This window comes from Aethalodelphis obliquidens, unplaced genomic scaffold (genome assembly GCF_003676395.1).
Source record: "Aethalodelphis obliquidens isolate GAN/ISIS:26980383/991018 unplaced genomic scaffold, ASM367639v1 scaffold17, whole genome shotgun sequence".
NCBI lineage: Eukaryota > Metazoa > Chordata > Mammalia > Artiodactyla > Delphinidae > Aethalodelphis > Aethalodelphis obliquidens.
This window is the reverse complement of record NW_020837961.1, coordinates 3,842,246-3,858,359: the sequence shown is the minus strand read 5'-3', so window position 1 is coordinate 3,858,359 and position 16,114 is coordinate 3,842,246. Positions and strand designations below refer to the sequence as shown.

Below are 16,114 nucleotides of genomic sequence, written 5' to 3'. Positions count from 1 at the left end.
TTGAGAAGTGAATCTATAAAGGTATACTTGCATTTTTAAATCAATCTTACGGTTAATATTTTGGCAAATTGCTCTTAAGGTCTTCAGATTAGGCTTTTGCAAAATGTTCGAACTTGGCCTGAGTTCCTTTCAGAGAAGAGGGCCACTCACATCAACATCTATTCAACATGTTATAAGAACATTCTTGTATTGTTTTGCCCATATAGAAATGAATATAACATTGTATCAGGGCGTATAGTAAGTTGAAATGAAATGTGTGAGGTCTGTACTTTGAGAAAATGTGTGGGCGTGTTATATCTCTCTGTGTGTTCACAAGAGGTAAAAAATAATAACTCCTAATGACATCACTCTAAAGGTTCACAGAAGTGGTTTAAATACTTAACAGGGGGAGACTTTAGATATTCACAATTTCTAATACTATGTCTCTTGATACTTTATTTAAGTATTTAAAGTATTGCTTAGCAATATTCGTGAATCTGAACCAAACTAATATTTTATTCTCTATTTCAAGAGGATTTGGATGGGAGGAAACTGCTTCAGATATGTTATATGAGCCATTATTTGGTTCTTGTGTATATTTGTTTCTCTTGAATTAACGTGAAAATTTTCTTGTCTAAAAGGTGTAGTTGTAAGAATTCTGAAAGAGTGAAAAATTCAACTTGCAAAAATAAAAAGGGAAATTCATAAATTAGAATTGGGGCTCACAGTCAAGTTATGATATAGAAACTTTGGACAGCCAAGTATATGTTTTCAAAGAGTTTAATATATTTGTCAAGCAACTGATTATTATTTTCAGAATACCTATTATATGCTCAGCAATGAAGTGATTAAAAATTATACTGTCACAATGTTTTTATGGAAAATAAGTAGAACTTATTGAAAATGAAGCATATTTGAAGAGTATTTGCATTTGCGTTAAAGTAATAATCTTTAGGTCTGAGTGCAAGAGTTAAGAGACTGAAGAAATCAGCAGAGAAACTGAAAATGGCCCCTCTTGAGGTAATATCTAAAAAATATATAATGTTCTTATACTTATCTGTTGAGGATAAAATTTTATTTAATTGACATTGAGTGATATGTTTAATAAATATCTTTTTGTTATTTTCAAGTTACTGATAAATTATTACTGGTAAATAATTTAATATGTAACATTTGCTTTTATTTATCTCATCCTCCTATTCCCTATTACTGTATTTAATATACTGTTATCAACTTTGCTTATTTTTTTTTAAATGCACTGTTAACACAATTGTTTGGGTCAAAACTCCTGTATCTATGACACATACGGTTAATAGTGTACCAACTGGGGTATGTCTTTTCCCCTGTAACAAGTATATTGGATCATTAAGGTAAGTTCGCTACTAGAGGCAGGAGTTCAACTTTGTCTGGATGCAGTGAGTACCATGTGGGATTCTGGGCTTGTATGTATTGTATAATATGCTGTCAGAACATAACATCTCTTGAGGGTCGAAATGATTACTACAGAGCTGAAGTTGGAGATAATAATAATTAGAGGAACATGCAAATAATGTGAACACATATAAGGCAAAATTTTATTTCAGTTATTTCTATATATTGTGAGAAACACTGAGAAGTATGCTTGAGGATATTTTTAAATGTCTTTATTTCTTTTAGGGATATAGAGTCAAATGCATAGGTGTTTTGCCAATACTTGTCAGAATCCTATATTAAGTTATAGCAATTCTACCAGCATATAGAGTCCCATTTTAATGAATGTGAATGATCATCATAAATCCTATTTCACAGTAATTATCCCGACTGCTAAAGTGAAAAGTCAGAGTAAAAATTAGCACGCATTTCCAAAACGAAACTGTTAAATGTGAAAAGTTTTTTGAACATAATGGGGATCTTTTCCACATCAGGAAAACCTGAAGGATAGATATGGTCTTTTCTCTTACCAATTCATGGAACATTTTTTCCTACCTAAATGTGGCTTGTGTCCTGAGGTTGCTCTTTTTAAGAATTGTCTTTAACAGAATTTGAGACTGTTTTCTGACTGTTGTGTTGAGTGTATATTCCAGGCCAGGCAGAAGGTCTGACACATAATATGCATTTAATTGATATTAGTTTTCTTCCTCTGACCCCTCATCACACTAATCTGCATTTCTCTCAGATTGCTACTCTCTCATTTCAAATAATTTATATCTCCTGTGTCTGAAAAACTTCTGGACATGAGTCAGGATTTTATATCCTTAGTGCCTCAAAACTGGTAGGCACTTAATTCATGTTTCTCACAAGAATGGAAATAAAGAAGGAAGTGTTACACTCTTTCCTAAACCAGACTACATAGCATTGAGGGAAGAAGGTATTTCTTATGTACCTGATTTCTCAGCGTCTAGCACAAGATCTGACAGGCCGCCAGCACGGCATCAAGCACACAGGAATGGTGTGTATGGAAGCAGTAAATAGGAAGAAGGTCTTACATCTCCCGTCAGACAGATCTCAGCCTGAATGCCCCAGCAGCACCATTTGCCGTTGGCAAATGTGACTTAAGTCAGCTTACTTCATTTCTTTCTAGGGACTGCAGTAACATAATGTTTGAAAATTAAGCTGCCCATAATAGTAGTGTCGAAACTACTCATAATCTACACTGGAGAAAGGGCTACCCTGCAATTAGCTACAGTTTTGCTAGAAGTTTTCTTTTTTCTCTGCTTGGTTTCTTTTTTTTTTTTTTTTTTTTCCTGTTCTCTATAATTTTCAGGTTTGTTTAGTCTGTAATGTAAATCAAAACTGAAGAATTTAAGAGAAACAAAATTACTTCACATCTATACTAAAAGATAAACTTGTAGCTTAAAAAAACTAATCAATGATTATTTGGATTTTATTTTTAAATCATTATTTAAAAATAATGTGAATCATTATTTCACTTTTTAAGACAGTTTGAAGTTCTCAGCACTGTAGAAATTCTTCAGAGCCTAATGTAGGTACCTTTCTGAGTGTCCTGAGGAATTTGAATTTCAGGAGATTAATTTTCATTTTAAAAATGCCTGAGAATGTTGGCCTGGTACCACCCATTCATTCAGCTCCTCAGCTGAATTCCATCCCATTCCGCCTGACACAGTCCAGGCCACATACCATTATTTCTATTTTATACTATAGCATAAGAGCTTATTAATGAAAATAACTTCTTTGGGTTTTATTGTTATTTACACATTCCTTCTCTTTAGACAACAGAAGATTACCTGAGCCCTAGGCTGAGCTCAGCGAGACACACCAGTGCAACCTAAGTTTGATCTAACTCAAATGGTCTCTGAAGTGTGGAGCTCTGGCTAGTGAACCGAGCTGGCGTCCTTGTCTCTTTCTTCAATATGAACGCTTGCCCAGAGATGGTGCAGAAAAACTCGAGACCAGCATGCAACCATTCTTTAAGCCTGGTGTCTGTTAGCTCCAACTGTGAATACAGTTTAGTTTAAACTAAACTTTCTGGAAGATGAGAGAGGGTATATTACACTCCTGTCTCCCCCATAGTTCCTGAGCTTCTGAAAGGGACTGATTAATACTTACTGACTCAGAGCTCATTTTTAAAAGGTTATTAAAACTCCATATTAGGTATTTTTAATATATCTGAGTGTGAGTTGGCTAATCCACCCCCTAAATATTTAGAGAAAATATAAATTACTTGAAATTTAGTTAATAACACAAATGGTTTTCTGATGCTTATTGAAATACATTGATTTAAATCACTGTACAATTATATACCTTATTGCTTTTAAGTAAGAATAAAACATTTTATATCTTACGTTTTTTTAACTAAAATAAGTCATTGAATATGTAATAACTGATGTACTTTTCACATTAATAACTCGTGCATCCAGTTAACTGGCAATGTATCCTAAACGGACATTTGTCAGACTGGCAGTTAAGAGAAAATTTTCTTGAAAAAATCTTAAATTTCAACAAGTCATTAATGAACCATGAATCATAGTTCTAAAGTTGAAGAGATTATGCATTACAAAAGGATTTTATAATGACCTGAGAAATATTAATTTCTTATATGAAGAATTTTAATTTATAATTTTATCTTCTTCTGTGTACAAAAATATCCAGATAGGTAAGATTAAGAGAGACTATTAAAAATAAAAATGCATATGTAATTCTCAGAAGAGTCAATGATATCTATTTAATGTCATAGAAATTGAAATAATTCATTATCTTTTTAATCAGAAGTGCTTTACAAATGTAAAGCAACATGTTTCATTATTTTAGTCATAATTTGAATCCAGAGAATTAAGTTATTATATCATTACATGTACATAGATATATTTGAATAATATTATAGTTCTACTACTCTTAAAATTTTTATGATATGGCCAGTGCATGGGAATTTAATGGTTTTTGTTATCAATTTTTTAATTAGCCAGAGATTAAAAAATAATTTAAAAATAAGTTTATTTTTTTCAGAAAAATGGTTGTGTTACAATGGTTGGGTTAAAGATCAAATCTCAAAAAGAACGGACATTTACCAATTGATTGTGTTTTATTTTTGGCACCATTTTGAAGAGAGAAAAATTTAAATGTCAGTTTCTTATAATATACGTAAAGATTACAACTTTCTGTGCAGGTGCTACTAGAATTTGCCTATAAGAAGTGAAAAACAATAGGTTTGGCAGTAATTTATCATGTTACCATATTTTTTTTTAATTTTTGTATGAAGATTGGAGTGGTGAGGAAAATCGACAGAATAGGAAGAGAAACATGGGTAGCAGGTAGTCAAGCAATGAGTGAAGAAACAATTCCACTGGAACTCCCTCGAAAAATCTTAGATAATTCTCCCACAAGTGGTTTATTTTTGGTAGTAGGGGGGCTGAAAGCGAGAACTAGAAGGAGGCAATGTGGTTCAGAGCAGGGAAATTTGACAAAGCTTAGTGCAAGACACTAAGAAGGCCACGAAGTAATGCTACAACAAATCCAAAAGTTAGCAGAAGTTTTTCTTAGCGGTTTCGAGTTGTCATGAATAAAAATAGCTGAAAGGAAAGAAAAAATATTACCGTCAAGATATTTTTACCTAAATACAAGGGCATAGCTAACATTTGGACTAGTTAGGGCTATAAATAGAAATTCCTTAAAATTTTCACTGACTAGAACAATACCTTTGATACAATTGAAAACAGGTGTCAGTTGATGTAAAAAGATGTATTTACAGTCTGACCCTCGTAGCATCTGTAAATCACACCTCTCCCATCTCTTGCCCACTTCCAAATTGGAGTGCAACTGGAGTTTAATCTCATCCAGTTCAAGCAGGTCAGTGTAAATTGGCACAGAGGATGCTTATAGTAAATACAAGAAGGCAATCATTTCTGATTTACTACCTACCCCAGGACTAGTTCTATATATAGAAAGGGAAGATAGCAGCTTAGGTAACATTATTGCTATCCAAGATGTTTTGAAAGGCTTGCCTACCCTTGAAATCACCCCCGACACCACATTTGATCTTATTGTCTGGAATTTCCAACTACTTCTCCTGTTCCTTTGGGTTACATTTCTCTAGAAATCTACCTTTAAAGTACTCCTTTTTCTTGAGAGGAAAATGGAGCAGTTGGGAAAATGATATTTTTATTATTGTCATTTTTCTTTAGGGGTGATTGGTTGACTGCATAGTGTCTTAAAAGTAATGGTTATAGTTGGGATGGTGTGCGTGTGTGTGTTTCAATCAGTGATTACATGATAAACAATAAGATGAATAGAGTGTATCTGTAAATCACAGTGTGACAGGGAGACCTTGAAAGCAACAGGCACTTCTATAAAAATGTGAAAATGTCAGTTTCCACGCTCTGATTTCTTCTGAACTTGACTTGCTAACCAAAACAAACAAATAAGCAAACAAATAATGTTCCAAGAGTTTCTTCCTGATATACTCTTCTCTTCCCTAGCACATACGCTGAGGTGAAGTTGGTTCCAGTGAATGTCTCAGATTGGATAGTTAGGAATCTTATGGAAAGTGGACCTCAGTGTCATTCTTCAATGTGGGTGGGCTGGAAAACACGAAGATGGTAACTGGAGTCACTCTTTTAGGACCCTCAAATGTCGATGAGTGATTGCAATCAAATACGGCAATAAGTGGCTAAGGGATTATCCAGGGTCAGATCTGCCATAATCCCCGCACAGCCAATGGCTATGTTGCCACTCAAGGGGCGAAGAAAGAGGAAATAACACATAGCGGGCACCGTGGTAGTCTGAAGAGAGGTCTCTAGCACTCCTTTTTCTTTATAAGTTATAGTAAGAAAATGATTAAGAAGGGATTGGGTTTGATATATGTTTCCTTAAAGCTTCTCTAAGGGAAAAAATAAACATTCTGTGAAAGTGAAAGTTAGTAAAGTATATCATTCTCCCTCATAATTTATCAAATCTGTTAAAGCAAAATTACATATATGGCTGGCCATATATCAAGACAACTCTACACTTGTGACTTGATTCATGGACAGGCCAGGTGGATGAAGCACTAAAATTATCTGGTTACACTGAAGCCCAAACACATCAGAAATTGAAAATATGAGTTGTTTCACGTCTTTTTAGGAAAACTACATTATCAGGATGATGAGCAGCAATTAAAATTGTTTCCAAAAAAAAAAAATTGTTTGCAAACACGGTTCCTAGATAACGATCTGGCAACGTCACAATTCAGTGAGATTCAATTATTTTTTTGCTCCCTTCATGCTTATGTGCCAATTCCTACCACAGAGAAATAAACTAACAAACAAATAGGGTTTAAATATCCCAGGAGTTGGAACTTTTTCTATCTAGCTATGCTCTTAAATAGTGAATATCTGAAGCACGTATAAATCCTGAAACCATGACCTTCGCTTTTCCAGTTTCTCTGAGCTTCTTCCTTCCCTCTCCACTCTACGAAAACACAAACTCTAGACTGTCAGGACCTCTCAGTTCCCTAAATTCTCAGAGCCTAGTGCACTATCTTAAAAAACAAGACAGTCATAGATTGTTTATTAAAGAAGTTATATACTTTTAAGAGTGTGTATGCACATGCATATGCAATTCATCGTCAGCAAACCCTCCACCATTCTTACAAGGATGCAAAGCTTCTTCTACATAACACGTGCTAACTTTCTTCATCTTATTTCTAAAGAAGTAAACACGTTATATTTTTCAAGCTTTGACCTGTCATGCCATTCTTCTTTTTTCATTATGGTTACTGGATTTGCTTTTATCTTAAGCAGTACTTCCCACCTTCTTCAGCATATTGGTACAGCCCACACATGGAGTGTAAAATGCTTAGACAGAGAATCACCGACTGCTTGTAGCCTAGTGTTGTGTGTGTGTGTTCAGTTTGTTATCTTCATTATTTCTTGAGTTAGAGAATCTCGTCTGATTCCCCACTTGGTCTCTGCCCAGTATTAACAGGCTCTATATGAGCCTAGTAAGGAAAGAGCCCAAAGTGGATGAATCAAGTATGCTAGCCCCTCTTTTGACAGAATGTTCACTTGGTCAGATTACTATCCCATATTAGCTATGTAATATTTTTATTGTATGGGAAATAAGGGTGGATTTAAAAGCAAGCTGTGTTTGAAATATAAGGATTTCATTATTTTTTTAAAAATAAAAAGTTTGTACAGGTATTATTAGTAGACTTCAAGCTCTAGGATTTAATAAAAGCCTCTAACTAGATTCATTCTATGGCATTCCTCACTGAAGAAATCAATGGAGCACTGATAACATGTAATTTAGAAACACTCTACATTGCAGATCTGCCTCCTGAGTTTTATTATGCAAAGTAAAATAGCTCTTGCTTCTGCCCTCAGAGGTCCTTAAGCTAACTCACCAAAGTGTTCAGTAAAACACAGGGCAGCCTTCTCCTTAGGAGACAGCTGTGGTGTATACATAGCACATTTCCACATACTTTTTTCCCCTCTTGTCACATATGATTTGGGATTTTGCTGGAAATGGTAAATCAAACTTATTTTACCCTAAACGAGTAAACAATATGACCACCTAAATTACTTGGGTTTTTCTGTTTAGTAGTAAAAACAGACTAAGATAACAATTAAGTTGCATGAAGAAATACATCAAAAGTTATGATACAATGCACTACTTCACAAGAGGTGGGCAGAGCTCATCCTGAGAACTTAAAGAATTTCTTATGTGAATCTAATGTGCACATTGCCAGGACCTATTTCATATGTATATGCAATAGATTACACTGCGATATTTTGAACCAAGCAGATAAAGCAATATTAGTTCTCATAAAATGTGTGTCGAAAACAATAATGCATATTGAGCTTTCTAATTCTTTCTATTTTTAAGTGGATATATTATTTTTCTGTTGGAGGAAGAAGATATTTTTTACCATAGCATTTAATTTTATGAATTCATGAAGTTTTCTTGAAGAAATGTTTTATTAAAATGTTAAAATTTTAAATACAAGTATCATACCAAAAAAACCTCCCTTTTGAATGAACGACTCCTACTGTAGCTCTACAAAGCAACGCTATTAAATAAATAATTTTATCTTTGAGAACACATATGTAAATTAAGGATAGAAGTCAGTAGAACATTTCAGGAAGTTTCTGTGAATGTGGCTAAAATGCTCATTTCATATATACATCATATTCTTTTCTTTTTTCTTGCCATATAAGCAAGTTAATTTATTTTACTTTATTTTTTCTTTTTGGCTTCGCTGCATGGCATGTGGGATCTTAGTTCCCCAACCAGGGATTGAACCTGCGCTCCCTGCAGTGGAAGCGTGGAGTCTTAACCACTGGACTGCCAGGGAAGTCCCTAACAAAGTTATTTTAAATGTTAAATTAGTGGTAGTTGTGAGGGTTCTTTAGATGGACAGCATTAGGGGCACTGATATTCTCTGTCTTTACAGCGATTTGAGGTTTGTAAAACCTATTCCTTGTGAATCCGCCTGAGTTAATATTTTGTACCATTTTAATTTAGTTGTAAATCTGTAGCTGTAGCCTCACTATGGCTACCCATGTAGGAAAAAGAAATTGATTAGTGTGGGTCAATCAAAGAATAAGTAGACAAATGGATTCCTTTTTTTTTCCTTCAAATTAAGGATGCTCACTTGTTACGTTAGTGTTCTATCTCTTGAAAAACGATTATGCAACAACATGTCAGGTTTTAAAGTTCTTTAAGATATGGTTCAAGCAAAACTGAAGTACATGAAAAGGATGTCAGAGAGCCTTTACATTTAACTGTAGTGGAGAAACCTACCAAATTAGTATATATATGGAGAAATCTCCTATTAAGTCTAATCTGTCATGTCATGAGTAGACATATTCACCATAATCCCATGAGTATATTAAGAATGCTAAGCAACAGACATCACAGTGCCAGGGTTTTATCCTTCGGTGTTTACACCAGTGTGATATAGGGTATACAGACTTCACAAAATGAATAGAAATAGCTTCAGGGGAAATAAAAGTGATAGTTGCCTTAAATAACTCTTAAAACTACTTGTTGGGTTAGGTATGCTTAAAATCTCCTCTGTATTTGTTTAGGCTGAGGTTAGCTGAATTTTTTCCAGTACTACGGAGACGTTACCTTTCTTTCCTTTTTTTTTTTCCGAAGGGGGAGGGAATAATGAAATATATAGATTTTTTTCTATATTGACAACTGATTTTTAAGAAAAACACTGTAAAATTATAGTAATTCATTTTTTGCCATGATGTAGACACTTATTTTTATGCTTATGTAATTTTGCATACATAAATATACCTTTTAGTTTCTTTGAAACAAAAGGGAATCAGAGTTTGCATATGCTATGGAAGTAGCTGGTGATTTAGGTAACTAAGCCAAGAAAATCCTAAAATAACCTATAGATGTTTTTCGTTAATAATGTAAATCAAGATTATTCATCAATTTGAGTGAAAGGAAACATTGCTTTTGTTTTTAATTAAAGTATACATTATTTAAATTCTGCTTAAAAACTTTGTTGTATTTATATCAAATATACAGAGTAATTTGAACCCTGAATAATTTTTAATTAAAAAAAAGCTTGGCCACACTCATTTAATTGATACATGACAGTGGCTTGAACATAAATTATTAGTTTATGTAGAAAGATGATGTTAAGAAATATTTTAATAGATCATAGATACATGTATCTTAATATTGACTGAATACGCCTTCCTGATTTCTTGCTTAAGCCTTAACTTGCTTGCCATTTTTTGACATAAAAAAACTTCTACTTCCATCCAAATTTTTTTTCACACTGGGAAATAATGAAATCTAATTCAAAGAGATTTTGTTGGACACAAATGACTTTTTAATAAATAGAAATAGAGTGGAACATAAACCATTTTCCAACAGTCATCTGAGATGTATATTATTTTTATAATTTTATATTCTGTGAATTAAGAAATATACTCTATGGGTATCATCATTATCAGTGACCTCATGAAACTAGAGTTACATTAACCTATTTAATACATTTTTTATATCCTGAACCCAATTGGTGCGCTGCCAACAAACACACCATTGTAAAGCAATTATACTCCAATAAATATGTTAAAAAAAAGATATATTGATAACCCTTTTGGTACTTCTACCACTTATTTAATTTCAAAGTGATCCATTTTACCATCTTTTAAAATTTCAAAGCACTTGAAAACACTTTTTGAACCACCATAATATTTGGATTTACAGGAGGGAGATAAATTGTATTTATTCTTCTGATTCATAAATGCATTATTAAAATTTCAAATTCACCAGGGAACTCATTTATACAAGTGAAATATAAACAGTAACCTTAAGTTTTTCTTGTAAGACTACAATATAAATAACTTTAAAATATTCACTCTTTTTATTTTGATAAACTCCAGAAGATTTCCTAAGACATGCACAGAAATAAATCAAGAGTTCAAATTTTAGCAAGAAATAAAGGGATGAGAATGTTAAGGAAAAGCGGACCAGGTATGAGAAATTTCTGGAAATGCAGTAAATTCACTACCATTTATTCACACTAACAGTTTCGTCAGTAATGTCTAACTTTCCTATTGTCCTACATACAATAGTCATTTAAAGTGTTCCCCTGTAATTTTTTTTTAATGTAGAAGCTACAGTCTGATTTTCTGAAGTCAAGTCTGAGTTGCTATGTCATATACATCTCTTCAGGTTGTATCGCTTAGTTGTATGTAGTTTTTGTTCTTATTACTATGGTTATTTTACAATATGCTAATAGTAATTAAGAAACACTGGGCATTTACGCTCTACCAGACAGTGAGCTAAGAATTTTTATGCACTGCCTCATTTAAAACTAACAGCTACATAAATTTTTATCCCTATTCTACATATGGTGAATCACTTAACTAATAAGTGTTGGAACCAGCTATAAACTCAGTTCTGTCTAAATTCAGTGCCTTAGCGCTCAATACATTATAGTATTCAAGTCCTTTTTTCACTTTCGGGGTAAAACCTAACAACGAGTGTGCTCTACAAATTATCCTAATGTCACCTTTAAAACATTCCCGTCTCTCGCTTCTATGTACCTCTGCTACAGCAAAACGTGGCTCCTCACTACAGACCTACACATTTCTTGCCAATCTGCATTTATTTGCAGAATGTCTGGTTTCTTCCTTGTTCACCTAACAACGCTTCAAGTCTTCTCTCAAAGCCACCTTTTAAAAAATGTGTTATAATCTCCTTAATTGGAGTCCCCTTGACGTTTTGAATTTTCATCATTTTTCACTTGTCCTTGAGTTTCACACAGACTTAGGCTGGAAACTAGTTCTTTAGCCCCTTGGGACCACAGTATTTAATATCATTCAGATTAGTTTGATTCTCCACTAACACAACATTGTAAATCAACTACAGTCCAATATAAAATTAAAATTTAATTAAAAAAATGTTTTTAAGGCCAACAAATGATAAATAAGAGGACCAGCTAAATACATTATGTTTCTACTAGTTCCATTACCAGAATCCCTTAGATCCACTGCAAGATTACTTTTACGTCTGTCCTTATTTTTGTAAGATACCAAATTAGACATGGATACTTGTTTTTCATAACTGATTTAATCTAAGTTTGAAGTCATTCATGATGATATTGATATATATTACATTAAAATTTTGTGCACCTTTTCAAAAGATCAGAAACAAATATACAAGTCATTTAATTTATTAGATATTTAAATGGAGTAAAGAAGTGTAAGTTCTGTTAAAGAAATAAACTAGGCTATGAGTATGAAAAAGAAAAGGTAAATGATTTCTGAGAGGACAGAGAAAAATATGGTTTGTCTACAGTCCTAACAGACCCTGCACTCGTTTTTTGTTCTTTGCTCTTGTCTAACTTGTAATGTCTCTTTATTAGTCTGTTCTTCTCCATTCTCTAGACACAGCCCTAAGTCGATCCCTCTCACCTCTCATCTTGCTAATGCAACTAACCCTTTACTATTTCTCCATACTTCTTATTTTTTCCATACTTCCATTCACCAGGGAACCACTGGATTCTTTTTCCTAACTTTAGGACTGTTGATACAACTCTGCATTGGAAAGAAAAAAACAACCTTAACATATTTTCTATTGCATGTAGATTAAGTCCAGGCTGTGCTGAACCACCTCCTTCAGGACGCTTAGCTCCTAAGGCTGATCCTAAGACATCCTGTGGTCCAGCCAATGGGAACCTGAGTAACCCCTATCCAGACTAACTTATGAATGTTTGACTTACGATTTTTTGACTTCAGATGGAGTGAAAGTGATAGGAATTCAGTAGAAACCGTAGTTCGAATGTGGATCTTTTCCCAGGCTGGTGATACACAGTGGGATCCTCTCTTGTGACGCTGGAGCTCCCAGTTCACCCCCACCATTACTGAGGGTAAACAACCGAACACTCACAACCATTCTGCACCCAGACAACCATTCTCTCTTTCATGTTCAGTATAGTATTCAATTAATTACATGAGATGTTCAACACTTTATTATAAAATAGGTTCTGTGTTAGGTGATTTTGCCCAACTGTAGGCTGAGGTAAGCGTTCTGAGCCCATTCAAGGTTGGCTAGGCTAAGCTATGCTGTTCGGTAGGTTAGGTGTATTCAGTGCATTTTGACTTGTATTATTTACCTGCATATCCCCACTGTAAGTTGAGAAAGATCTGTACTTTGCAGTTTCCACCTAACTATTCATGTTGTCTAAAGTGCTCTTTCTGACTCTGATTTAGACCTTCTTAATTTGTATCAATCTCCTGGCCAAACTCCAACACTCTCTAATTCATGCAACTTTTTCTATTCCTTTGTCATTTAATGATAGCACGCTCCTCAGAATTTACTTCTTGTCAAGGGCATTCAACCTCACATCAAGTGTTAGTATATTTTATTTGTTTATTCCATACAGTTGTATTAAGCATCAACTATTTGTGTGCCAGACAGTATTCCAGGTTCCAACAGGAAATTGAGGATATGTTTTGCTTTATTTTCCTATAGTGCAATATATGTGTGTGTGTGTGTGTGTGTGTGTGTGTATAGTTAATTAAAAATTATCTTTTAAAAAGAACTCATACTTTGGAATTGTAAGGACATAGTTTCAAATTTAGTGAATCACACTTACTACACTGTGATTCCAAGCACATTAATTTGTCTGCTAGCGGTTCACCCTGCCCTCTTCTTAGATACAGACTTTTGCATAAGTTTTTTCACTTACTATCTGCCAGGGTGGAATACCTGAAAAGGCTTAGACAAATAGATCCCCGAATTCTCTCTGACCACAATCATTAGTTCAAACATGGACGTGTAACCCACTTAGAACCCCTCTGATAAGCATTTTGCTGGGGCTTTTGAGAAAGAGACTTCTGATTTTTGTGTAGTTTGTCTAGAGGCTCTAGTGCTACAGTAGTAATTTTCACACCACATGAAGCTCAGATCTGAAACCAAGACAGGAGATGGCAGAGCCAATAGATTAAGGGAAAAAAATGAGTTATTGTTACATTACTGTAGAGAAAATTTCAGCTACAATTAGCTGGTTTTAGAATTTCCTCTGTACGAGCTCTCCATTTTTTTGTTGTTTAAAAAAGTTTGAATTGGATATCTTATTATAAAATGAAAGAGTCTGAGATTGGGTGTCCTTATGTCTAAAATATGCATATTACTCACTTCACACTATTGTGGTTGATTGCAGGACCTTGTACAGTTCCTGGCACACAATACGTGATTAACAAATGCTATTTTCATTTTCCCTTGGGATGATTAATTTTTCTTTGTCATAGCATCTCCTATAGCAGTTACACAATTAACACTCAGTAAATATTTGTTAAAAAATACTGCACTTAGTAATGTTTCTCTGAGTGTCTATCTGGCATAGTGTTTCCACATAAAAGAAAAAAGGACTCTGAGCTAAGTCCCAGTTTGTAGTTTGCTGAAAACTTCCCCATGGCCTTAGGTGCTGTGGAGACAGAGAGTTACCACTTATCAACCACCTGTGTAACATGGTATGGAGACAGCCCAGTTCAAGATATTTCGATGACTTGAGTCAGCTCAGAGTAATACCGAACCTATGAGATTGCCATCTGCAGAAGTTTTCTCAGAGATCCTTAAGTTACGACAGTTATAGATGGGACTATTTGCTTATTCAATCTGGGCATCCATCTCTACAGCTTGCCCAAATCCACATCTTCTCTAAGTGCTAAGAAGAGAAAACTCACTAGGACTTTCCTCCAAGGGAAACATGTCATTTAGGATTTGATTGAAACTTGTGATTGAACAAGACCTTGAACTCTGAGAATATTGTAATTCTTCTGTGGTTTAAAGACTATTTTTTTCTCTCTCTCTCTGGTAGATTTCATTATAAATCTCCTAGATTGTTCATTTGAGATTAAGTCTTTCATGCCATTCTGAAAATGCTCTAGAGACATTTACTCTGTGAATTTTTTTTCTAGTTCAAAACAATGTATATTGGAGTGCATATTTCATTAGGCTTCTCAGTTTCAATTTAGTATCAACTTAATTGACAGGAATGTTGAATAATTAGTAAGGTTTATAAGTAAGGTAGAACCCTACTCACTACGTGACTAATATTTTTCCAAAAAGTGTAATTCTTTTTAAAGATGGAATTTATGAGATTGTAACACAAAGAAGAACAAAGCCATCTGCAGTTGACATTTGGTATATTTACTAGAGAACTTATAAAACTCGGGAAGTCTTGTTTATTTTAATTTGAAATTTTAATATTGGTTCTGTACAGAGATCAAATCATATTCTTCAGCAAACAGGATATAGGAGGAGGTTCAAAACCAAGAATAGATTTTTGGTCAATCTTGAGCAATGATGCTTCACACAACTCCTGTGATGAGCTCTGTTGAGGACCTTATCTTTAGCCAGAAAACTTTAGAGAAAAAACATTCCGTAACAAAGATGACTTGGAAGAATTCTAAATAAATACCTGTCAAATGGATTACTGGAGAATTTTTTGAAATGTCACTATCAAAGTAGTCAATGATAAATCTGTATGCATATTACCTAATTAATATCAAGCAGGTAAATGCTTGAACACTCTCAAAATGTATTACTCAGTTTACTAGGAATATCAGTATATACCCAAGACAAATTAAAAAATAGTTTCTCACAGCTATTTCTGTTATGATCAATGTGCACCACTGTAAACGTCAATCCTATAGTGTAAGTCATCTCAGAACCCTGAAAATAAAACACCATTAATGGTTGAAATCACAGACATGATAGAGACCTTTATTTCCTCAAGGCTGAAAGGAAAATATGGTAAAAGCAAGAAGATATGATATCTGGCAGGTCCAGAAGGAGGTCAGTGTTTTGAACAAAATGAATAAATCACCAGCACAGAAGATGTTCATTAGAAAACTCAGAACAGCATGAGGAAAACAAGACAGAACCCCATTCTGTTGGAAAATGAGGTCATCAGAGACTTCCTGTAGGTGGAGGGAGAAAGAAAACAAATACGTTATCAAGACGTCCAGATAAGCAGTCACTCTCACTGTGATCTCTGCAAGAAAATGGATGGAGCAAAGATCTGTCTGTTGGTGAATCACTTACACGTTCAGTAGTGACGCGCTGTTTTCAGTGCTTCCTCTGGAATATTTGGCTATTCTTTGTTTCTACTTAAAAAGGAAAAAGAAAAAGTAACCTTATCATTGTGAGATGACTTGCAGAGTCATCTTATTCTTCTCCA

At 34.1% G+C, this 16,114-nt stretch overlaps 1 protein-coding gene across 3 annotated transcripts in view; it reads left to right on the top strand.

The window, feature by feature from the left end:
* FSTL5 (follistatin like 5) overlaps positions 1 to 16,114 on the top strand; it is a 677,763-nt gene that overhangs the window by 636,905 nt on the left and 24,744 nt on the right. The gene's annotated exons all lie outside the window — the stretch shown is intronic.